Genomic DNA, 26,338 nt, shown 5'->3' with positions numbered 1-26,338 from the left:
AACAGCAACATTTATTCTAAATTGAAATACCTGGTCAAAATTATCATGTTGTTGAACTTTTTCTTTTTTTCCTTACTTATCAGCAGTGAGTCTGAAGGCAGGTTTGCACAGAACCTTTAAACTTCAAAAATACACAAAAGTCTCTCACTTAATTGTTTGTTTTGTCCTTTATTGATGTCCATCATCATGTTCACCAGGGTCTTCATTCTGTAGTCCAATGTCTCGATCATCAGCATAGATTTACCCATTCCCAACCACGAGAACAGTGAAAGTCCTATTTTATTCGTAGTGCTCCAGTGCTTATATTCGGAGGGAACGTTGGAATCCCATATGGGATCATGGGGTTGGAACACTGAGCTGGAGCTGAGTTCTCTTTTCCTCCTATTAGAGAAATGATGGTCCTTCACAGCCTGAGCTGAGATGACGGTGTGGTCAGAAACAAACACAGGTGCACAGGTGCCTGACCAGTTTACAGGCAATGACGGATAGATGCTGTCTCCTCCACACAGGAACCAGCCACACTCTGTAGGAAAGTTGACCCTTGCATACGTTTCCCATAGGTTGTCAACATGGTGGTTTGGGATATAACCCAGCCAAATCTTTACTGCATTTGAATGGATGAATCTTTTTCCTCTCTCACTCAGTGGGTAACATTTTAACGGGTATTTTTTTATCCGCGGCCTGTATTGTGATTTAAGAACAATTTTGACTGGTTCTACAGTTGTCAATGGTCCTACATCAGTTGGTCCTGTGGACCACAGGGCATTTGGGACATCTCTTTAATCATTTTCATCACATTGTGACAGCAAAGAATGCTGGGTTATTTTGTCTCATGGTAAATATTGGACGTAGGGTTCTGCATCGAACAGAATTTTGTAAGGCTGTTTCCATAGTTCTGTGCTAGGGCTACAGAGCCAGTCTGTTTTGTGTAGACTGGAAATCAGACACACTTTCTGCAGCTTTTAAACACGGGCCTGTGTCTCGCCACTGTGCTTCACTGGTCTTTAACAATGACAAATAGGGACTTTTCGGGCTCTTTTTTATTTTTTTTTATTTCCTGTTTTTGTACTCGCGCTTGTTTCTAGCCAGCACACACCGTTTTTCCACTGATCTACTTTTAAACGTACCATCTACTTTATACTTTTCCTTTCACTTCTGCAAGTATTTTAAATTACTTGGATCAATCTGATAAATAAACTTTTCATCCCCTCTGGGATCTCCCTTTTAAAGGTATACTATGCAACCGGGGTTGATTTTCCAGCCAGGCTCCCCCCAGAGGGCGAAAGTAAAGTGCACTGTTGTAAAGATGCTCAGCTGTTCTGGTTTCTCCGTCAAGCCAGGCGCGGTTGTTTTGAGCTTAGCAGACAGGCGAACGCAACGAAAAGTGGAAAAAACGGCAGTACAAACAATGACTAACAGTGAAGGTATGAACATCAGGGTTTCCCGCAGCGCTATCTTGGCGAGGCGGCCGCCGTCGCCGCCTCGCCAAGCTGCCGCCGCCGCCTTGCCAGTTTTATTATTATTATTATTATTTTTTTTATTTTTTTTATGTTGGCGAGACGCTTCCGCCACCGTCTCGCCAAGCCGCTGCCGCCTCTCCGCGGCCGCCGCGGTAGCGTCTCGCCAACATAAAAAAAAAAAAATAATAATAATAATAATAATAAAACTCGATATGCTTGCATGTTTATTTGAGGTTAACACGCGGTTCTTTGTTGCTTTCGCGCGTGCATATAGTGAATGGCAGGGCAAAAATACATGGAGTTCTCGCCGTAAAGCAAGACTTCTCTGTGTGCGGGCCGTGAGCTCTTGCAATTGCAAGTACGGTATTTCCCCCACAGACCCCCAGTGTGGCCGAGAAAACCTTTGTTCGACCTGAAATGACTCATTTAATCATCCAAAAGGGTATGGAACACATTAATTAACTGAAAAATGTTGCATAGTATGCCTTTAACTTTGTCCTAAACCCATCCTGCTTACTTTTGCATCTACCTTTTTTTTTTAACACGTGCGCGGAGGACTTTTAACCATCCGTCTACCTTTGCAGTGGACTTTAACCACCCGTCTTAACAATTACTTTTGGTTGGTTGGTTCTGTTCTGTCACATCCGGAACCCGTCAATCCCTCGTTGGCGAAAGGAGGTAACCTATGACGCTGACCCAGAGAGGAAATTACTTTCCCGTCAGGTCCTAGACTCTGACCACCGGTGGTTTTCAGCGCATTGCTTCTCTCGTCAGCGAGGGGGTATATTGGGATCCAAGTCACGGCACCAGGCTCTTAGGGTTATAATAATAACCCCTTATTGTCCTAGGAAGAAACCAACTGTTACGCCCCAACTCGTCTAGGGGAGGGGGAAGTAGCATTTAAATATCACAACCAGCAGGTTTTTTTTAAAAAAAAAAAGGTAATTTATTGTCCAGTTTGGGGTATGAACAAAAAAGGTTGAAACGATAAATACACCCCCAAGGGACACAACACAAATGACAAAAGAAAAACCCACAATGACTTAAGGCCACAAAACCTAGTCCTGATGCTGCAAACAGCATCAAGGCTTAAGCAAAATAAAAAAGGGCAAAAGCCAAAATAAACAAAGCCTACACAAAGCCTTCAAGAGACAGCTACGAATAAGACCTTGTAGCACAACCGTCAGCAGGTTCACAAAGTATCACATACAAACAATATTGTTCTGACAGTCAACAGGCTAAACCACCCAGCAAAGAGGCAAGCTGCTCTAAAACACAGCTGCCCTGTCTGTGTGGGAGAGCTGGGTTTAAATAAAAAGGTCTCTCCACAGATTGGTGGGGCAATCAGGTCACGTCCAATCCAGATGAGGATATTTGCAATAGGGAGTGGCTGAAGGCAGACCAGGAAGCGACACATGAAGGTTGGAGGTCTGAAGGTTCCCACAGTGGCACCAGCTGGCAGGAAGATGCACCTACACCTGCAAACTTGCACCAAGAAAGAAACACAAAACAAAACAGACAAAGGCCACTGGCCGTAACACCAACACAGAACACAAGTTTAGACTTTTCTGCAGAGAAGGGCAGAAGAACCAGACGGAGAATAGCACTCCCTGAACGTCTGGGCTCATCTCTGCCTTTCTGCTTTTATTAAAGAAGGGTCAGGAATTTATAAGGAGGGGTCTGGAGTTAACACAAGGATGTCAACCAACTTCAACCACACAGCGGCATAAGCAATAAATTCCTTATCTGGGAGAACCATTTGTTCTCCCTGTTTGAAGCTGAAACAACAGAACATTCCTACAAGCCAGGGGCGCGCTTGTGACGCAGCGGGTAGGGCGACCTATATATGGAGGCCTTAGTCCTTGACGCGGTTGAATCCGACCCGTGGTCCTCCATAAAATGATGAGATTTAAATTTTTCTAACACTATGTATAACCTATCCTGCTGAGATGTATTTATTTGTGATACATGATCATATTTTAATAGAAATTATGAGCATATCATAAAAAATGGGGGGGGGGGGGGCAAACTTGGTCAAACATTTTTCTACAATAGCCATGGTTAAAAAAGCTAACTTTTACATATCTTATCTTCTATCTCTGTGAAGGGAATCCAGATGTTCCCCAACAAGATGTTCTCACCATGGTTCTGAGATGCCTGCCCATCCTGGTCCTCATCACAGCTTTCTTTTGGCTCTACTGGTTAGGAACTAAAGCTCAGAGAGACACTACAGGTATTCTGAAAGCTCTTCCACAGTGTAATAGCAGGCTGTGTACAGCACCATATTAGCTGTTGTGAATCTGATTGCTGTTATGTTTCAGTTTCAGCTGCATCTGAAAATGAAGCCGATTCATCTCAAAGCAGAGATGAACAGCAGGACACAAAGGAAGAACACGATGGAATGAGAGAAGCAGCAGGAGAATGATGAAGAGACAATGGGGTTAGAAACGATGCAGAGCATGGTGCTCTGATCCTGCAATATTAGTTTATTTCATACACAACTAAGAAGGAAAACCATGTTAAGTTCAAAGACTGGTAGAAAACTGAATAAAAGTTCTGGGACAGACTTAATGAAAAACTCAAAAATGTCAGAAAATGATACTCTCACTGAGAACACAGTTTTTAATGCAATTGCAAAGGACAATGCAACCAGAACATCAAAATCCTTCAGATAGGTTCTTGTTTTATATGGAGTTTATTTTGGTGTTTGTTTGTTGTTTTAAAGGTATATGGCCAAAAAAAAGGAAAAAAAAGGCATATGGCCACATTATATGTTTATAAAAAAGACCAAAAACCATGATCATGATAAAATAAGGTTATATACTACAAGCCTCCATCCTGATAATGTTTTGATGGTCCTTCTTGTGAATAAATATGACCCCAGCACCAGACGCCATGACCAGATATAAACAGACGTGGTGTCATCTACCGGCAGTATCGCAGAACTATCATATTGCCGGGTGCTTAAATAATAAAACAGTATTAAATAATGCCGAACGAGGCTGACCCTCTGCAAACGCCTCGCAATACAGCAGCAGCTTAGCGTGATCAAAGACCAACCATTATTAATTAGGTACACCACTCTACAACAATTTAAAGGAGCCTCATATCAGAACATTTATTCACGTCAATCACCTCAGCGGTCACATCTGCGCTCGGCAGGTTTAGCGTCTGCTTCAGTGAACACCAACATTCATACTATATTCCCAGCAACATTTCAGTTTTTTCCTCTTGGAATCTTTTTTTTTCCTACTGTCTGTTGGACCATTCTGCATTGTTTTGTTGGGAGATGCTACTAGCTGTTAGCCGCTTCCTTGTTTTATCCCCTGCTGCGCACGCATTGTTGTACTTCCTCTGTTTTTAAAAATAAACAGGCTTTATTTACTAACAAATTGAGCAAAAACAAAGCCAAAAACAAGAACATAACAACTAATACGCCAGCAGGGTGTGATAATCATTCATAAAAACTTTGTATGCAACCATAGTGATCTACTGACATATGAATAAAAGAAAAAATGTCAAATAACGTGGCAATGCACCTTTAAGCTCTTTCACCCAGTTACATTGACGTATGTTATTGATTCTGGGTTTAGTTTTGGGAAGATTATCTTCTTTGTGTTTGGTTTGCTTTTTGTTTTTCACTAATAGGACATTTCTAAAATTACATCAAATTACTAGATTTAGAACAGTGCAGTGCACATGCATCGCGGCCATCTTTGGGTCGAACAAACAGAGTGATAGTAATAGTGAAAAGTTTACTTGTATGAGTCAAATAGTGAACAGATCTGTCTTATACATCTCCTGAATAGACATATCATGGCAACAACAAAACACCACTGTGTTGGTATCTGCCACAGTGACTCACAATATGAAGGGAGTTTTTTTCATTGATTTTCCACTCTGAAACTCACATAAACACCCTCATGGATTGTATGATGTGTTCATTTCACTGAGAAAAGACCAAATAAACGTGATCAACAGTGGTGCATGAGTTAGGGAGTTCGTCCAGGAATTGGTGGGTTAATGGTTTGATCTCCAGCTCCAACTGTCTAAGTTGTTGTGTCCTTGGGCAAGACCCCCGAATTGCCAGCTGATGTATGGCAGCCTCGCCTCTGTCAGTCTGCTCCAGGGCAGCTGTGGCTACTAACATAGCTCACCACCGTCAGGGTGTGACAGTGTATGAATGGGTGAACATGGCCGCAATAGTAATTTGAGAAATGTCCTATTCCACACTGTATGTCCAACTCTTTTTCTGGTTCTCTTCTAGTCTAATTCACTAGGTCTTTGGGTAAATATTGGTGGATTATAAGATATTTGATTTACTCTACAGAAAAGCAAGTATTCTAGTAGTTTTATTCTATCAGAAATGCGTGAGCAGTTTATAAAAATCCATGATCTGTTCCAAAATCTAAATAATTTTAGGGGTGACTTGTATCTCCATTCATGATAGTGCAGGATTTCTGTGATGCAGACATGTCACACTCTGACAAAGACTGTTGAAAAGGCCTCCATGGTGTCATTACATCAAGCTGAAATTATATTTTATCGCACAGACTATGGAATAAAGTCTAAATGTAAAATATTTAGTCAAAAATAGTTTTTTATGTAGAACAAACTACTGTTATACTGTTTATTTTTTATGAAAATACTTACTCAAGCCATTATGTAGCGAGAAGCAGGCTGAAGCTTTGAGTCTTTGAGGTGAGCAACACCACGAGCTAGCTTGATGCTGGTCACAGCAGCATGATGAAACACCGTGACAAGCAACAGCCAAAACGTGGCAGTGTCCTCTCACTACAGGAAGTCCATAATTGTGACTATCAATAATAGTAACAAAAAGTAAAAACATTATAGTGACCCTGTGATAGACTGGTGACCTGTCCAGGGTGTACCCGCCACTCACCCACTGACAGCTAGAGATAGACACCAGCACCCCTTGAGACCCCACAAGGGATAAGCATGACAGAAAATGGATGGATGGATTATAGTGACCATAGATTTTACATAATTTATATTGTTAATACAATGAGCTGCATGTCACAATTGCTGATAAGAGTAGAAAGAAATACACGTTCTATCATTAAAATGTAAAGACAGATAGGACATGCTTATGTTTTAATTATTTAAGAGTTTGTATGCCTCCAACTCATCTGGAGGATAATCTGTGCTTTTACACATTTGTTGTACAATATCAAAACCCTCCCAATGGAGACCCGTCTGCATCTATTGAACCCACAAGGGATAGACGTGTTAGAAAATGGATGGATGGATTATAGTGATCGTAGATCTCCAGTGGTAGGGATAAAATAGATATTTGATCAAAGAAACTTCAGTAATATATAGAACTGTTTTTTGAATAGAAGAAAGACCTGGTTTTAAAAATTAGACATTATATAACGTGTTGCAAATTGTAAAGTGTAACATTGTTTCATAAAATATTGGTCATTCTAAAATGAAGCACCCTCACTGAAAGATATACCTCAAAGATAAGAGGCTTAGTATGTGTTGATATAAATCACCAGTCGTTGAGACCAGTATGCTAAAGTATGTTTGCTATATGTAATAAAGGATTGGTTGGATCTTATGGTTGCATTTTCACTTATATTAATTATATGGTTTTGTGATCAAAATGATTCCAATGTTATTAAGAATGTTTCTACTGTTACTGTGTTAAATTCAGCTGATCCAACTATCACTCAGGCTTTTAAGACACCTCATTTGCATCGAGTGGTAAAACGACATGTTATTGATCATTATGGCGTGACTGGCAATCTTGGGTGGCAATTGGCAGCTACTACTGCTAAAGGCTACAAATAGTAGTTGTTATGTTTGCACCCGCTTGCCTCATGCAACTCACAGGTCAACTTTATTCCAACCATGGCCAGTTAACATGTTATCATTTTTTTCTTTCTGTACAGCAGCGCCCCGTAACAGGTCCCGTACCCTTGAGGATTCTAGACCCCTGAAAGATTTTCCCTGGGCAATTCAGTTCTCTCATCATTCTGTGCAGTTTCCTTATGGTTTCTCAAATGCTACAAATGTTAGTGTTGCAGGTTCTGTTATGACCCATTCAGTGTCGTCACATATGCGGTCAGCACCCCTGTGTTTTGGTCTTCCCTGCGCCGGATCCAGCTTCAATTTGGGGAACGCAGCTAACTGTGATAATACTATGCCAGCATCTTGTGCGCTTGGAGATGATAGACCTTTTTGTGCAAACGACCTATTGAAATCATGGCTAAGAGTGTTTAATTTGACCAAATGTGGTTAAAGGGGTGGTGTTTTTTCTTCCCTCCAGGTGTATACTCCATCTCCTGATGGCTATCCGTGTCCTACTAATATGTTATGGGTTTGTGGTCATCGTTCCTACATGTATCTCCCACGTAATTGGTACGGTTCCTGTTATTTGGCTTATCTCATTCCTTCTGTTAGGATTGTGGCATCTATACCAGTGGGTGCCCAGCATCGCAGAAAGAGGGGGACCAGGCTATCAGTGGGACGAGAGGTTGCCTTAGGAATTCTTCCCTGGTATGGTGCTGTTAATAATGTTGAGGCCATTAACAGGTTAGCTGCAGATCTAGAGAACTTGACAGCTTTAGTAGATAAGGGATTTCAAAGCTACACCCCGGAATTGAAGGCTTTAAGATTAACTTGCTTAAGATTAATGCTGATCATTAGTAAAAGTTCCAGCACACTGGGACACTTTTGGAGTCCCACATCATGATTTGTAACTGTTATGGGTCCTTTGTGTTGTATTCGCATTTTCATGTGACGAGTCATCTTGTTTTTCCTGTTTTTGGGTGATTGCATAGATAAAACATCATCTATATGATCAAAAGGGTGGAGTGTTGTGAGATTCTTATCCCACAGTCACTGTGACCGGCTGCCTCTCAGACACAGGGTTCTGGAGACATGATGGCTGTGTATGTAACCCACTGTTTGCTGATTGCAAGGTCAATGCTTGCTTGTTACTATGCAGAATACTGAATGTCTAGGATAGACTGGCTCTGGGCTGCTGTGGGGTATTGAGAAGGGATGCTAGAATGAAGATATTCAGAGACAGGGCAGACGGGAGGCTGCAGACGGGAGGCTGCAGCCGTGAGGTGCGATTACTTTCATCCATGTAATCTCTGCTCTGTTTCTCAATAAAGTGCTGGAACTTCATCACTCCACCGTCTCCTTATTCAATATCTCTGGGAAGTCCGTTATTGTTTAGAATTCCAACCACACGCCTCCACAACCTCATATGTCTCTGTTACTATGCAGTTTCCTTCAAATCATCGCACTCCGCAGTTATTTCGAATGAACTGTAGCAACTTTGTACAGTCTCTATTTTCGAGCTGGTAACTTTATGATCAATCTTATCTTGTAGGTAGTTTCCCAAAGTGTCTACATCTAGCTCAGGTGTAAGATTTGTGGCGAAAACACTCACCAGCTTTGTCTTTATAGTCTGAATACTGCTTCTAGGGCCGTTATCCAACAATCCCACTGAGTTGCCCTCTCCGTCCTGGGCTTGGGTCTGACGGGGACTGCAGTTGCCAGGAACCCTCGCCTTCCACGCTTAGCCACACCCCTTCACACCTGCAGAGGTATGGCAGTAAGTGATCCAGGGTATCCAGAGCTTTGTAGACTGGTGCCAGCAGAACCACATCTTGACTAATCCAGGGAAAACAAAGGAGCTGGTGGTGGTTAACACTGGTTAACATCAAGTGAACTGTACTCTTCTAATAACCTGTGTGTTCACCTGAACAATAAACTGGACTGATAACATTGATGCCCTTCAGAGAGAGGGTCAGAGCAGAGTCTACCTGCTGAGGACAATGAGGTCTTTTGGAGTACAAGAGGCACTCCTGAAGATCTTCTTTGACTTTTTGGTGGTATCAGCCGTCTTCAATGGTGTGTTTTGTTGGAGAATCAGCTTATCTGTAGCTAAGAGGAAATGGCTGGATAAATTCATTAGGAGGACCAGCTCTGTCCTGGGATGCCCCCTGGACTCAGTGCAGGTGGTGGGAGACAGAAGGACTGTGAGGAAAATAACTTCCCTGGACAATGTTTCCCACCCCATGCATGGAGCTGCTGCAGAGCTGGAGAGCTCCTTTAGTGATAGACTGCTGCTTCCTAGATGCTCAAAGGAGCACCTCCACAGGTCCTTCTTTGCTTTAGAATCTGTGTTGCTCCCAACAAACTCAATAAGTGTCTACAAACATGTTAATGGTTGCACAGGTTCTTGATCTGATTAAGAACTACAGTATTTTCATTGTCTCAGATGCTAATGTGCATTTGCACACATTTTAGATTCTCTGAGAGTGTCTGTTTCTACAGTCATGAATAGTGCAAAGGTTTCTTACATCATTCTGTAAATCAGCTGCTGTCTTTGTCCTATTTTAACTTGAACACTGCATTTTACCTCTCTTTGCCGTATGATGAATTATAATTGCAAAAAAATGTTTCCTCTTTCGGAGGGTTTTATTCTCTTTTGCTTTACAACTTAACATTAATTGAGATTTTTTTAATCTATATTACTTAATGACAAGTAACAGTGTGGTGAATCCTGTCATGCCAGAGTTGCCCCACTGTGGGACAATAAAGGTATTTATATTATATTATATTATATTATATTATTGTAACGTTCTGTTGTGGTTCAGGTTATTTTCTTTCAGTTCAGCCACTTTTCTGTCTTAGGTTTTATTTCTGTTTTCTTGTTTTGTATTGGATTTATCCTTAGTCGGTTTTAGTCTTTATTAGTTTTTATTTCAGCTAGTGTCTGTTCAGTCTTTGTCTTGCTTTGTACCTTAGGTTTATTAGTCTGTGTGCTCCTTTTATCATTTCCACCTGTTTTGGTTAATTAGTCCCGCCCTGCTCTCCTGTTCCGTTTATTTAAGCCCGCTTTAGTTTTCTGTTTGTTGCCAGGACGTCTCGTGTTATCCTCACGTGCAAGTTCCCCGGTAAGAGTACTTCACCCTTGACTGTTTTAGTTTAGCCTGCCTGCCCGTTTTGCCCGTTTAGCTTTCTGCTCGTCTGTTTTTGGAGTTTGCTCTTTTGTTTTGCCTGAAGCCAGTTCTTTTGTCTCCTGGACCTTTTTGTTAATAAACCCCTTTTTTTTAAGCTTCAGCTCTGTGTCCGGCTAACATTTGGGTTCTCCATATACAAATCATTACATTACGTCCTGGCCAGACATGAACCCAAAGTCGACACGTTCTCTCCTTTCTGGAGGAGCTAAGCTCACTCAGACTGGCGCACCACTCACCTCCCACACTCTAAGCAGTTGTTTACTGGACTTACGCAGTCAGTCCACCTCATCGCCGTTCATCCCGGATCCGGGCTTTTTTCTGGAGGTCGATGCCGAGATGATCTGGGAGCTCCGTCCCGACTTATTCCCAGAGTCGGTCCCGTTTCCCCCTCCTGACGCGGAGGCGAATGAATCTTCGCTGGCGGTTCCGTCCCGTCGGGAGGAATCGGCATCCCTGCTAGGCCCGCCGTCCCGCCGCCGGAGAAGAAGACGGCGGCTTGTTGACAAGTCCTCCAGCTGTTCTGAGCAGCGATCAGCCGAGCCAGTTCAGCCTCGATCGGCCGTTTTGCCTCAGTCCTCTTCCTGGTCGGCCGCTCCCACCCTTCCTATTGCTACTTCCTGTTCAGTAGATCGGGGTTCTCCACTTCCTGCTTCTGACTCACCTATAGCTCCACCTACTGACGCCTCAGATGCTGGCTATAAGTCACTGGAAGATAAGTTGAAGACTTATGCTCCCTTAATTAAACGTCTTAGGGAGGCCCTTTTCAGCCACTATTCGGCTGATCTGGAGGCCAAATTAAAGGAGGTGGAGGGTCATTATAGAACTGCACTACAGGCTTTCTACAGCCGACCCGAGTCTGTCCCCGAGGGTCTGGCCGACGCCTCGGCTCCTGAGTCTGTCTCCGAGGGTCCGGCCAACGCCTCGGCTCCTGAGTCTGTCTCCGAGGGTCCGGCCGACGCCTCGGTTCCTGAGTCTGTCCCCGAGGGTCTGGCCGACGCCTCGGCTTCCGTCAAGCCCAAGTCCAGAGAGTTGGTCCAGGAGGACTTGGCTTCACCCAAGTCACAGGAGGGGGTCCAGGAAGACCTGCTGCCGCCGACGTCCGACGTGGGAACCCAGAAGGGCCCGTCGCAGACGTCCGACGTGGGAACCCAGAGGGGCCCGTCGCAGACGTCCGACGTGGGAACCCAGAGGGGTCCGTCGCAGACGTCCGACGTGGGAACCCAGAGGGGTCCATCGTTGACCTGTGAAGAGGGGACTCAGGTGGATCCTTCGTTCTTCGGACACCCCGGGCCTCCGAAGAGGATGCAACAACTGTGGTCCCCTGGAGACTTTGAGCCTCTCGATGTCGTGTTTAAGCCCAGACCCCTTATTGCCCTCATGGACAGCCAACTCTGGGAGAGACTTTATTGGATGTCTCTTTCTGAGACCCTCCAGGAGCTGATCCTGAGACTCCTGGTGGCTAAGGGTCTGACTTTGGCTCCTGAAGCCTGTAGCCCAGGGCCTCCTGAAACCTGTAGCCCGGGGCCTCCTGAAGCCTGTAGCCCGGGGCCTCCTGAAGCCTGTAGCCCGGGGCCTCCTGAAACCTGTAGCCCGGTGCCTCCTGAAACCTGTAGCCCGGGGTCTCCTGAAGCCTGCAGCCCGGGGTCTCCTGTAGTCTGTAGCCCTGTGGCCTCTGTAGCCCTGTGGCCTCTGTAGTCTGTAGCCCTGTGGCCTCTGTAGTCTGTAGTCCTGTGGCCTCTGTAGTCAGTAGTCCTGTGGCCTCTGTAGTCTGTAGTCCTGTGGCCTTTGTAGTCTGTAGTCCTGTGGCCTCTGTAGCCTGTAGCCAGGCTCCCTCTTTAGTTGTCTGTAGCCAGGCTCCCGCCTTAGCAGCCTGTTGCCAGGCTCCCACCTTAGCTGCCTGTAGCCAGGCTCCCCCTTCAGTCGTCTGTAGCCAGGCTCCTTCGTTAGTCGCCTGTACCCAGCCTCCTTCGTTAGTCACCTGTAGCCAGGCTCCTTCGTTAGTCACCTGTAGCCAGGCTTCCCCTTCAGTCGCCTGTAGCCAGGCTCCCCCTTCAGTCGCCTGTAGCCAGGCTCCTTCGTTAGTCGCCTGTAGCCAGGCTCCTTCGTTAGTCGCCTGTAGCCAGGCTCCTTCGTCAGTCGCCTGTAGCCAGGCTCCCCCTTCAGTCGCCTGTGGCCAGGTTCCCCCTTCAGTCGCCTGTGGCCAGGCTCCCCCTTCAGTCGCCTGTAGCCAGGCTCCCCCTTCAGTCGCCTGTAGCCAGGCTCCCTCTTCAGTCGCCTGTAGCCAGGCTCCCTCTTTAGTCGCCTGCAGCCAGGCTCCCTCTTTAGTCGCCTGCAGCCAGGCTCCTTCTTTAGTCCCCTGTAGCCAGGCTCCTTCTTCGGTCGCCTGTAGCCAGGCTCCATTTTCAGTCGCCTGTAGCCAGGCTCCTTCTTTAGTCGCCGGTAGCCAGGCTCCCTCTTCGGTCGCCTGTAGCCAGGCGCCGCCGTCTGTAGCCAGTGACCAGGCGCCGCCGCCTGTAGTCAGTAACCAGGCGCCGCCTCCCCCAGCCGGTAGTCCGGCGTCTTCCTTGGCCTGTAGTCCGGCGTCCTCCTCAGCCTGTAGTCCGGCGCCTTCCGTACCCTGTAGTCTGGCGCCTTCCGTACACTGTAGTCCGCCGCCAGGTTCTATTCTCTCCCTCTTCAGGCCCCGCCAATGGTCTCTGAGGGTCCTGCCGTGCCGCCGGCCTCCGAGATTCCTGCTCCTCCGCCGGCCTCCGGTCGCCCTGCTCCGCCGCCGGCCTCCTGTCGCCCAGTTCCACCAACGGCCTCCGGAGAACCTGTCACGCCGGGGCCGTCCGCCGGAGAACCTGTCACGCCGGGGCCGTCCGCCGGAGAACCTGTCACGCCGGGGCCGTCCGCCGGAGAACCTGTCACGCCGGGGCCGTCCGCCGGAGAACCTGTCACGCCGGGGCCGTCCGCCGGAGAACCTGTCACGTCTGGTCTGTCCGCCGGGACGACCGCCGGAGAACCTGTCACGTCTGGGCCGTCCGCCGGGATGTCCGCTGGAGAACCTGTCACGCCGGTGCCGCCCTCCGGGAAGTCCATCAGACTCTTGTTTTTTGCTGAGAGACTGTTTGTTATGATCCGCCCTTTGAGGGTTGTTTTCTGTTGTGGGACTTGTATTTTTGATATTGCTTTTCTTTTTCAGATTCTGACCCTCCAGCCTGTAGCCCCCTCCACCCACCCAGTCGGACTTTCCTTTTGTTTTCTTTGTACTTTTAGATGGTTAAGGGCGTCTAGAATCCGCCCTTGAGGGAGGGGCTCTGTAACGTTCTGTTGTGGTTCAGGTTATTTTCTTCAAGTTCAGCCACTTTTCTGTCTTAGGTTTTATTTCTGTTTTCTTGTTTTGTATTGGATTTATCCTTAGTCGGTTTTAGTCTTTATTAGTTTTTATTTCAGCTAGTGTCTGTTCAGTCTTTGTCTTGCTTTGTACCTTAGGTTTATTAGTCTGTGTGCTCCTTTTATCATTTCCACCTGTTTTGGTTAATTAGTCCCGCCCTGCTCTCCTGTTCCGTTTATTTAAGCCCGCTTTAGTTTTCTGTTTGTTGCCAGGACGTCTCGTGTTATCCTCACGTGCAAGTTCCCCGGTAAGAGTACTTCACCCTTGACTGTTTTAGTTTAGCCTGCCTGCCCGTTTTGCCCGTTTAGCTTTCTGCTCGTCTGTTTTTGGAGTTTGCTCTTTTGTTTTGCCTGAAGCCAGTTCTTTTGTCTCCTGGACCTTTTTGTTAATAAACCCATTTTTTTTTAAGCTTCAGCTCTGTGTCCGGCTAACATTTGGGTTCTCCATATACAAATCATTACAATTATATTATATTATATTATATTATATTATATTATATTATATTATATTATATTATATTATATTATATTTAAATTTGTTTGATGATCTGAAGCATAGGCCGGTTCGATCCCTAGCTCCGACTTTCTCAGTAGTTGTGTCCTTGGGCAAGACACTTCACCTAAATTGCCTGCTGGTGGTGGTGCAGATGTATGGCTGCCTTCCCTCTGTCTGCTGCTGTGGCTCACCACCATCAGGGTGTGAATGTGTGTGTGTGTGAATGATTGTAGTGTAAAGCGCTTTGGGGTTGAAAGGACTATATAAAGCGCTATATAAGTACTTTTGTATCAATTCATCATCTGCAACAAAATACATTTCTATTACAATGTGTTACTGCTGCTTTTCATTCTTTCATCATATTCCAAAATACATTTCAATCGCACCTGTAAACATGCCTTCACCAAGTTGGCATGGCAACATTGTGCCACCCTATAATGATAATGTTAAAAAACAAAAACAAAATTGTGGCTTTCAGATTTAGAAGAACAGCATAACAGTAACTTTAAATGTATTGTTCAGTAGGGCCTTTGTTAATAAAATGAGCAGCATGTAACAATCACTAATAAGAGTAGAAAGAAAGAAATGTTTTTAATCATTAAAATGTAAAGAAAGACAGAAGGACATGGCTTATGTTTTATTTACTGAAGACAAGAGTTTGTGCAGCTCCAACTCATCTGAACGATGGAACAATATGTGGTTTTACACATTTGTTTGTAAGCTATCAAAACCCTCCTAGTGGAGAACCGTCTGCATCTATTAAAAGTGTTAGTTCTCACAGGCGGTGAAGACAAAGTTATCAGTTCTCAGAAGTAAACCAAAGCGTAATGAGGATGTTTGTACTGTGTGTTCTGCTGCTTTTTGTCCGCTTGTGTTGGGGTAAGTAACAATAAATTTATATATTACATTTACTTTGCAGACTGAAACTTCATAAAGTGGTACAAATTTCAGGTGTTTTGTTTATGTGTATGGAAACAGGTGCAACAGAATTCCTGCATTTAGTATGCTTCTACAAAAATTTGCAATAAGTAACAGTAGAAACAAATTTAAATGAGTATACTTATTACTTACTAATTACTTACACTGGGAAAACCTATCATGAGGCAGGTTAAGCCAATGTTTTGGTTTGCTTCCTCTCAGTTCTAAAAAATTATTAAATAGGACATTGTGTCTTCTCTCTGACTGACAGTCTAAAACAGATAATTTCCCTTCTCAGGTGTTTCTTCAGACCTTCTTGTTGTTACTCAGAGTCCTGATGTTTCTTTCCAAGAAGGAGAGACAGGAAACATCTCCTGCTGCTGGAAGGGAGAGGCAGAAAGAGTTCGTATTCAATGGCTGAAAAACCAAACATTAATACAGCTTAAGACTGTCATACATCAGTCAACAGGCTCTCAGACCGAGCAGGTTAATCGATGTTCAGTTCTGAACTTTCCAAACTTCACAATCAGTGATTCAGGAAAATACATCTGCAGGGTTATTGTGGAGATACCAGTGTTAGCTCTAATTGAAGGAAACGGTACGACCATCAGAGTTACAGCGGCAGAGACCCCAGCTGTCACCACAGATCATCACGGTACGTAAGATACTCATGTTGTTTCTTTTTTCTATACGGTTGAAACCAAAGGTTTACATACATAGGAAAAAAAGACCCACAACCCGTTTTTCATTAATTTGACACTAAATCAGACCAAAACGTTCCTGTTCTTAACTCAGGTAGGATTACCAACATATTTTCCGCACTTCACTGTTGCGAAGGTGTGGTCAGACAAGAAAATTGTTATTGACAAATAACTGGCTGATTTTATCTGTAGGTGTCTTTCGTTTCATCAGCCAAAACAGTTTAAGTAAATTGAAAATTATGTTATTAAATTTTGCTCTAAAGTAATAAAACATTCATAAAAACTATATACCAACAAGGTTGTCACTAAGAGGTATTAAAGTTTGATCAGTGGTCATGATCACTATTATCAAGTATTCAGAAAATAATATACAATCATGTTACATGTGTATACATACATACATACAGACAGACAGACAGACAGACAGACAGACAGACAGACATACATACATATAAATAAATAAAATCACTGAGTGAACAAACAAGCATGCAGCATGTTCATGTTTTCAAGATGAGGAAGGAAGGAGTAGCAGCACAGCCTCCATCATGCATATATGTGATTCACATCCGTTACAGAGTTTATGGTCTGTGATGTGGTTGCTAACAGCCAGCGTAGAGACTTTTCAGGACAAACAGCAAATTCTATTTTAAATTGAAATCCCCGGTGATCATTATCATTTTGTGGAAAAAAACATTTTTTTCCTTACTTATAATCAGCGAGTCTGAAGTTTGCACAGAACCTTTCAACTTCAGAAATAGCTCTCAATAATGAACTGCTAATTTCCATTCAGTTATACATGGCAGTCCAGCAGCAACACTTCTTGTGAAGGTTCTGGTGGTCTGTCCGTCCCACTGCCAATGCGTAGCCCCCCATTTCATACCTAGTTGTCGCCATTTTGTTCCTTCTGTGTCTTCTGTCCTGAGAACACACCATAAACCACTTGTGTACTTACCCACTGTTACAACTTCGCTTCTTTTGATGGCTGGGTATTTTCAATAAGTTATCCAGATAAATGATTAAAAAAATTTCAAATCTTGCATAAAATTCGGTTGAATTGTATCTTATTTTCTAAAGACATTCTACGACACCCCGTTTCCATCGATTGTAGGTCTACCCCTCTTTGGACCCGTTGATTCTTATGAAACAGGATGTATAACCTTTTCTGCTGAGATGTATTTATTTGTGACACATGACCACATTTTAATAGAGATTATTAGCATATTATAAAAAAATTACCTTGAAAAGTACATTTTTGAAAGTTGTTGGGGGTGTGCAAAAAAAAAAAAGCAACCTGGCCAGACATGTTGCTACAATAACCTGACTAATAAAGCTAGCTTCCTTATTTCTGATCTTCTATCTCTGTGAAGGGAATCCAGATGTTCCTCAACAAGATGTTCTCACCATGGTTCTGAGATGCCTGCCCATCCTGGTCTTCATCGCAGCTTTCTTTTGACTATACTGGTTTGGGACTAAAGCCCAGAGAGACACTACAGGTATTCCAGAAGCTTTTCTACACTGTTGGTGTACTGGCTGTGTACAACTCCACATTAGTTGCTGTGAATCTGATTGCTGTTATGTTTCAGTTTCAGCTGCATCTGAAAATGAAGCCAATTCATCGCAAAGCAGAGATGAACAGCAGGACACAAAGGAAGAACATGATGGAATGAGAGAAGCAGCAGGAGAATGATGGAGAGACAATGGGGTTGGAAAGGATGCAGAGTATGGTGCTCTGATCCTGCAATATTAGTTTATTTCATATACAACCTATAAGGAAAACAATGTTAATTTGAAAATAAGTGAAAATGTGTCCTGGGGCTGAAATTCAAAAGAAAACATTAAAATGTCAGAAAATTATACCGTCACTGAGAACACAGTTTATAATACAAAGGATAATGCAACCAGAACATAAAAATTCAGATAGGTTCTTGTTTTATATGGAGTCTTCTTTTGTGCTTGATATGTTTTAAGCTCTTTGACCCAGTGACTTATGTTATTGGTTTTTGTTAGATTATTTTGGTTCTGTTTGTTTTTTTGTATTTCACTAATAGAACATTTCTCAAATGATGTCAAATTACTAGATTAAGAACAACACAGTGCGCATGCATCGCAGCCATCTTGGGGTCGTACAGAGCGGTAACGCTTGAATAGTTTAATATTTATTCAAATAGTGAACAGATCTGTCCTGAATATCTCCTCAACAGACATAACAACAAAACACTGCTGCGTTGGTACTGTATGTGTCAGAGTAACTCCCGATATGATGATCGTGACCATATGAAGGGAGTTTGTTCATTGATTTTCCAAAACCCAGAATGATTGCCGAGAAATGTCAGTGTTGAATACTGTCATGGTTTTGAGGCTTTTGGCCCACATGCAGTACACACCCAGGAGATCGGAAACAGGTTTAACAACGTTTATTGAAGGAAAGCAGAACGTGAGGGCTGCGGAGGTTGACGGGGTCGACAGAGTAGGAAGACCCCCGAGGACCGCAGGAGACGTGGAAACGCAGGCTGACTGCGGAGCAGAGAGCGAGAGTTTAGACACCAAGAACACGGAGGTAAGATATCTACGGGACGAGGAGCTTACCATGGGAACGTAAAGAATCTGCCAGGGGGGAAGGAGGCGAGAGGATCCAGCTGGGCGGACAGCATGAGGTGGTTAGGCGGGGCAGCGGCGGAGAAGGTGGCCAGAAGGCAGGGAGACCGGGCGATGGAGGGTGAGCGGGATCCGATGGTGAGGCTTGGGAAGAGGGACCGGTCGGCTGCCAACTGGAGAACTGAGGGAGCTTTCGACGGGACAGGGCTTGGGTCTTGCTTGGAGACGAGGAAGTGCTACGGAGCGGGATCCGGAGCAAAGTAACCTGGTGCACAGGAGAAAACAGTTAGACGAGGGAGTGAGGGAGTCGTAAAGACGAAGGCCGACAGAGTCATACCACATAAGGTTAACACTCTGGCGGTGTTGTGCTGGCAGCCTTCCGCTTATGTGCTCCCCACCAGAGCCGTGTAATGCGGATCACCTGCAGGCCCACGCATCATCATACAATGCATGAGAGGTGTTCATGTGAGCTCTGACTGGTTTCCTGGTTATCACGCCGCCAACAAGAGCGAATAGTAATATTTTTTAAGAAAATAAAAGACTTAAAAACAAATTTTCTAAGGTTGCAAAGTCAATCGTAATCAGACACTCAGATCCCATCTCACCTTGACACACATACATACACCCCTACACAGACACACACATAGAAGAATGCTGTGAGAGAAACAATCGACTTGATCCATGAAAACCACCACACATGGGGGGTGTGGGATGGGTGGCTTAGCCCTTTTTGTGCATCACAATAACCAGAAAAAAGTAGAGTACAGAAAAACTACTTCACGTTCAAAAAACAAGCCCAAAAAACCAAAAGAGCCACGTCACAAAAGTTACAAGTGACTTTGGACAAAAACAAGCCCAATGTTGCTTATAATTAGAGGACTATGCAACTCTGAAGCTCATGGATGGTATGATGTTTTCATCCTGCTGAGAAAAAGCTACATAAATGTAGCCTACCTGCACAGACATTGGAGTGACATTAAAGTGTTGGCTCCTTACCACAGAGGAAACGTAGAAAGCAGATAGGTGTATTTCATCAGATTCCACAGTAAACGCATCTCAGTTACAAGGTCGTATCCAACACTGACATTTCTCGGCAATCCTTCTGGGTTTTGAAAAAAAAAAAAACTCCATATGGTCACGATCATCATATCAAGAGTCACTCTGGCAGACACCAATGCAGCAGTATTTTGTTGTTGCCATATTATGTCTGTTAACGATATTCAAGACGGATCTGTTCAGTATTTGACTTACAATTAAACTATTCAAGCGTTACCACTCTGTACGACTCCAAGATGGCTGCGATGCATGCGCACTGTGCTGTTCTAAGTCTAGTAATTTGACATCATTGTCACTGTCTGTTTGTACAACCACAAAACGACCACGATGCAGGCGCACTACACTGTAATAAATTTGACGTCATTTGAGAAATGTCATATACCACACTGTGTCCAACTCTGTTTCTTGTTCTCTTCTAGTCTAATTCATTAGGTCCTTGGGTGAATGTTGGTGGATTGTAGGATACTTGATTAACTCTACAGAAGGGCAAATGTTCTGGTTGTTTTATTTTGTCAGTACTGCGTGAGTAATTTTAAAAACCAATGGACTGTTCCACAATTTAAATAATTTTAGGGGCGACTTGTATCTCCATTCATGATAGTGCAGGATTTCTGTAAAGCAGACATGTCACACTCTGACAAAGACTGTTGGCGAAGCCTCCATGGTGTCATTACATCAAGCTGAAATTATCTTTTATCGCACAGACTGTGGAATAAAGTTAAAATGTAAAATATTTTGTCTAAAATAGTTTTTATGTGTAATATTCTGAGTTCTGTTATGGTTTGTTAGTGTTAGTTTTCCTTCTCTTTCATGTCTTTTGTTATCTGGCTGTTTTGAGTTCTGTCTGGTTTGGATTCTTGTTTAGGTTTGTGCTTACTGTTTTAGTTATGTCTTCAGATGCGTCTTAGTTTAGGTTTTGTATTTGTGATCTGTTCCTGTGTTGAGCCTCGGCACTGATGTCTGGTCTAATTACTTACTCTGCACACCTGCCTAACTCCACCCCTGCTGCAATCACCTCTCACCGGTTTCACCTGATTCCACCTTCATATAAACTGCTGAGACCAGACATCAGTGCCAGGTTGTCCTGTTGAGTATGGGTGAGTCTCCTGCAATTCTGTATGTTAGTTTGTGTTTTGGATTTTTGACCCCTTTTCCTACAGAACAACCTGGCCAGTTTTAGGACCTATCGCCAGATCAGCACGTTTCATTTTTTTTTGCTTTTTCCCTCCTCTATTTTTTATTTTTTCTCAACATGAGCCTGCTGCGACCCCGGAGCTCTGTCCCCGGCCGAGCTGAAGACCAGGGGGCATCCTTTGAGGGTTCCAGGCTGGTGCTCTGCCCCCCCGGGTACGGTACAGGACGCCACCTCCTACGGCGGAGCGCATTGCCGCAGCTGTCCCGCCGCCGCAGACGTCGTCGAGTGGTTGAAGCCTCTATCCCTGAGGGTCCGCCGCCAGCAAGCGACGTGGAGACCCCAGAGGTTTTACCGCCAGCGGGCGATGTGGAGGTCCAGGAGGGTCCGCCGTCAGCGGGTGACCAGGGGGAGTATGTGGCCCTGGAGAATAAAATAAGAACTTTTGCCCCCATAATTAAGCGTCTCAGGGAGGCCCTATTCGCCCAATTTTCGGAGGATCTGGAGCAGAAATTAAAGGAGGTGGAGGAGCATTACAGGTCAGCCCTCCAAGCATTCTACAGCCGACCGAAATCTGCTCCTGAGGGTCCGGCCGACGCCTCGGCCCCTGAATCTGTGCCCGAGGGTCCGGCCGACGCCTCGGCCCCCGAATCTGTCCCCGAGGGTCTGATTGACGCCTCGGCCCCCGAATCTGTCCCCGAGGGTCCGGCCGACGCCTCGGCCCCCGAATCTGTCCCCGAGGGTCCGGCCGACGCCTCGGCCCCCGAATCTGTGCCCGAGGGTCCGGCCGACGCCTCGGCCCCTGAATCTGTCCCCGAGGGTCCGGCCGACGCCTCGGCCCCTGAATCTGTCCCCGAGGGTCCGGCCGACGCCTCGGCCCCTGAATCTGTCCCCGAGGGTCCGGTCGACGCCTCGGCTCCTGACAAGCCCAACGAGGGGGTCCAGGAGGACCTGCCTCTGCTCAAGCCCAACGAGGGGGTCCAGGAGGACCTGCCTCTGCTCAAGCCCAACGAGGGGGTCCAGGAGGACCTGCCTCTGCTCAAGCCCAACGAGGGGGTCCAGGAGGACCGGCCTCTGCTCAAGCCCCGAGGGGGGGCCCAGAAGGACACATCTCCGTCTGAGCCCCAAGAAGGGGTCTTGGAGACTTGCAACGCGGAGACCCAGGAGGGTCCGTCGCCGTCCCGCGATGCTGGAACCCAGGAGGGTCCGTCGCCGTCCTGCGACGTTGGAACCCAGGTGGGTCCGTTGCCGTCCTGCGACGTTGGAACCCAGGAGGGTCCGTTGCCGTCCTGCGACGTTGGAACCCAGGAGGGTCCGTTGCCGTCCTGCGACGTTGGAACCCAGGAGGGTCCGTTGCCGTCCTGCGACGTTGGAACCCAGAGGGGTCCGTCGCCGAACTGTGAAGTGGGAACCCAGGGGGGGTTACCACTGGTCCAGGAGGTGGAAACCCAGGTGGACGCTTCATCCTTCGGGTACCCCGGGCCTTGGGAGAGGGCCCAACACCCGGGCCCCCCTAGAGATTTTGATCCTCTCAACGCCTTTCTGAAGCCTCAGTCCCTGGTTGCTCTGGTTGACAGCCAGCTCTGCGAGAGGCGTTACTGGCTGTCACTCCCGGACCCTCTCCAAAGACTAATCACAAGACTCTTTTTGTTCAAGGGACTGACAGCAGCCTGCAGCCAGGCCTCATCAGCAGCCTGCAGCCAGGCCTCATCAGCAGCCTGCAGCCAGGCCTCATCAGCAGCCTGCAGCCAGGCCTCATCAGCAGCCTGCAGCCAGGCCTCATCAGCAGCCTGCAGCCAGGCCTCATCAGCAGCCTGCAGCCAGGCTCCCACCATAGCAGCCTGCAGCCAGGCTCCCACCATAGCAGCCTGTAGCCAGGCTCCCACCATAGCAGCCTGTAGCCAGGCTCCCACCATAGCAGCCTGTAGCCAGGCTCCCACCATAGCAGCCTGTAGCCAGGCTCCCACCATAGCAGCCTGTAGCCAGGCTCCCACCATAGCAGTCTGTAGCCAGGCTCCCACCATAGCAGCCTGTAGCCAGGCTCTTTCTGTAGTCGCCTGTAGCCAGGCTCTTTCTGTAGTCGCCTGTAGCCAGGCTCTTTCTGTAGTCGCCGGTAGCCAGGCACCGCTGTCCTTAGTCTGTAGCCCGGCGCCTCCCTTAGTCGGTAACCAGGCGCCGACTCTCTTAGCCTGTAGTCCGGCGCCTCTCTTAGCCTGTAGTTTGGCGCCGGGTTCTGTTTTCTCCCTCTGCAGGAGTTGGGGTCCGAGGTTCCTGCTCCGCCGATGGCCTCCTGTCACCCTGCTCCGCCGGCGGCCACCTGAAATCCTGTCTCACCTGGGTCATCTGCCGGGCCGCCCGCCGGAGAACCTGTCACGCCGGGGCCGCCCGCCGGAGAACCTGTCACGCCGGGGCCTCCCGCCGGAGAACCTGTCACGCCGGGGCCGCCCGCCGGAGAACCTGTCACGCCGGGGCCGCCCGCCGGAGAACCTGTCACGCCGGGGCCGCCCGCCGGAGAACCTGTCACGCCGGGGCCGCCCGCCGGAGAACCTGTCACGCCGGGGCCGCCCGCCGGAGAACCTGTCACGCCGGGGCCGCCCGCCAGGACGACCGCCGGACGTCCTGATTCACTGGGGTCGTCCGCCGGGACGCCCACTAGACTCTGTGTTTAGGAACCTGTTTTTGAAATTTTTCAGTTAGTCTGGATTCGCCCTATATGGGTTGTTTTTTGTTTGGACTTTTTTTTTTGGACTTTATTAACCGTTTTTTGTTTCAGACCCTGACCCTCCGTCCTGGAACCCCCTCCTCCCACCCGGGCTTATTTATTTTTGTTCTGTTTTGGACTTTCATACACGTGGAGGGCGTCTGGAATCCGCCCTTGAGGGGGGGGGCTCTGTAATATTCTGAGTTCTGTTATGGTTTGTTAGTGTTAGTTTTCCTTCTCTTTCATGTCTTTTGTTATCTGGCTGTTTTGAGTTCTGTCTGGTTTGGATTCTTGTTTAGGTTTGTGCTTACTGTTTTAGTTATGTCTTCAGATGCTTCTTAGTTTAGGTTTTGTATTTGTGATCTGTTCCTGTGTTGAGCCTCGGCACTGATGTCTGGTCTAATTACTTACTCTGCACACCTGCCTAACTCCACCCCTGCTGCAATCACCTCTCACCGGTTTCACCTGATTCCACCTTCATATAAACTGCTGAGACCAGACATCAGTGCCAGGTTGTCCTGTTGAGTATGGGTGAGTCTCCTGCAATTCTGTATGTTAGTTTGTGTTTTGGATTTTTGACCCCTTTTCCTCCAGAAACCTGTGCCAGTCTGTCCGGTCTGTTCCTGCCTTGTCTGCCCTGCTTGTTAGTTTATTTTTTGTCATCTTTTTGTTCTACAATCTGTTTGGATTTTTCCCCATTTTTTGAGTTGGTAATTAAAGAGCTTTTTTTAAGAAACCTCTGCTGGTCTGGCTGAATTCTGGGTCCTTTTCCTCAATCATTACATTATGTGGAGGAAAATACTATGTTATACTGTTTATTTTCTATGAAAATACCCCCTCAAGCTGTTACGCAACAAGAAGCGGGCTAAAGCTTTGAGTCTTTGAGGTGAGCAACACCACGAGCTAGCTTGATGCTGGTCACAGCATCAAGACTCTATAACAACAGGCCATCATCAAGAGTGATGGCCTGTTGCTACCAAGCTCCATTACAGCGAGAGTGAACCCTAGTCCTAGGCTGCTGTCAAAGCTGGAGCTGAAGCTGTTGAAGCCAAGAACTAGTAGCATAGGGATAGCTAGAGGAACCAGGTTGCCAGGAGTCATGTCCCCTAGCCCTCTGCTTTGTTCCCAAAAAGGCTGACAACTTTTGCATCTTACCCCACAGTAATGGTGATAGGGAACACATCAACAACAATTCATCCTATTCCAGTTAATAAAATGTTATGTTGTAGCCCACCTGAGCCATTATAAGGAATGGTTATCTGATAGAAGGCAACCATCAGACTGCAATGTCCTCACTTTTTTTTTTTGCAAGTTTCCATTCTTTATGTAAAAAATAAATAAATAAATAAATAACAATCAAGAATAAACTTCTTGTCACTGGTGGCCTTCATTTCACAGAAATCTGACAGGAAATGGGGTAAAGCAGAATACATGCAGCTAAAGTCTAGGGGCCAGGACTCAAACTCGGGACGGCTGCGTCGAGAGATGAGGCCTTTGATCCTGGGTGGCGTGGTCTACCCCTGTACCACAGCAGCGGCCAAAAAAAAGCACCAGAAACTGACTGAAATGATTGTTGTGTGACTAGACTAGCAGTGTTTGCTGGAGGTTCTCCTCCCTGTTAAAGGGGAGTTTTCCTCTCCACTGTCGCTTCATGCATGCCCAGTATGAGGGATTGCTGCAAAGCCATGGACAATGCAGACGACTGTCACTGTGGCTCTACGCTCTTTCAGGAGGACTGAATGCTGCTTGTTAAGACTTGATGCAACCTGCTGGGTTTCCTTAGATATGAAACTTTTTGTCCAATCTGTCTCTAGGATTTGATTGAATTTGACTTTGTAAAGTGCCTTGACATGACGTGTGTTGGGAATTGGCGCTATATAAATAAAATTAAAATTGAATTGAAATAAAATTTAAATGGTTTGGAGTTTGTGAGCAGTTTCAACTTTGACCAAAAGTCGGCTTACAAGGACAAAAAAACACTTTGTTCAAATGATTATTTTCAGGACTGAAACTTGTGGCTTGGTTCCATCATGTTTTCACAGGGTCAAAAGTTCTAAATAGTGACACAAGTGTTGTTGTGCGAATTCACAGGTTTTTATTTTTGACTGAATATGAAAGGTGTTAAAAAGCACCTTCTCTAAGACAGCGCTGAGGCAGGCTTCACTGTACCAGTAATCGTCTTCAAGATTGTAAGCACTAATTTTAGGTCCGGTTTCAAAGAAGAACAACCGTTCCATTTTGAGATTCGCAAAGCAGATTACGATAGAGACCCAGTTGTTCACAAGCTATGTACAGTCCACCCAGTCCCTTGTTCTACTTTATTAGGTCTGCTTAACGGAAATGGCCTCATGCTCTGCTTTGGACTGTCAGTGAGATGATAGAGACAAACAGGAAGACAAACCACAAACCTCATAAACACACAGCTGCCACAGCCCTGCACGACAAGATACACTAAGCCTCAATAGATGACAGCTATGTAACTTAACAAAAAGGCTACAAGGATCTCCACTTGACCTTGTCCCTTTGGTTACTTTCCATCATCACATCATAGTTGGGTATAAACAGATTTTTAATGCCATCATTAGATTAGATCAGAACAGTGTCTCTGTGTTGTCTGCACATCTTCATATTTACACAATACAATGTTAATGTGTCACATCAGATAAAAAATTTCTATGCATCGTGCTGCAATTTTAAACCTAAAGATTGTACAAATGAAATAAAAATGTTCATTTGCATGTCTATTAACTGCTCCACAGATATGTTGGCCTTTATCTCTGCATATTAGGCCGAAATACTGGTTTAATAATTTAATAACTCAGCTGATTTACCCTGACGAAGGCCACAAGCCTAAATGGTCTGTTAACACAGTGGGCTCCTTTTACACTACCAGTCC

The 26,338-nt window shown here is 45.8% G+C and overlaps 1 long non-coding RNA gene across 1 annotated transcript; it reads left to right on the top strand.

The window, feature by feature from the left end:
* Window positions 1-15,554: 15,554 nt before the first annotated feature.
* On the top strand, window positions 15,555-17,726 carry LOC110368469. The gene is made up of 4 exons (XR_002428098.2): window positions 15,555-15,659; window positions 15,812-15,912; window positions 17,326-17,451; window positions 17,542-17,726. It is a non-coding gene; the product is annotated as an uncharacterized LOC110368469 (long non-coding RNA).
* Window positions 17,727-26,338: the final 8,612 nt, after the last annotated feature.

Source organism: Fundulus heteroclitus, chromosome 14, assembly GCF_011125445.2.
Source record: "Fundulus heteroclitus isolate FHET01 chromosome 14, MU-UCD_Fhet_4.1, whole genome shotgun sequence".
In the NCBI taxonomy this organism is placed as follows: Eukaryota; Metazoa; Chordata; class Actinopteri; order Cyprinodontiformes; family Fundulidae; genus Fundulus; species Fundulus heteroclitus.
Note: the sequence above shows the minus strand (reverse complement) of the source record. Positions and strands in the feature narration are given on the sequence as shown.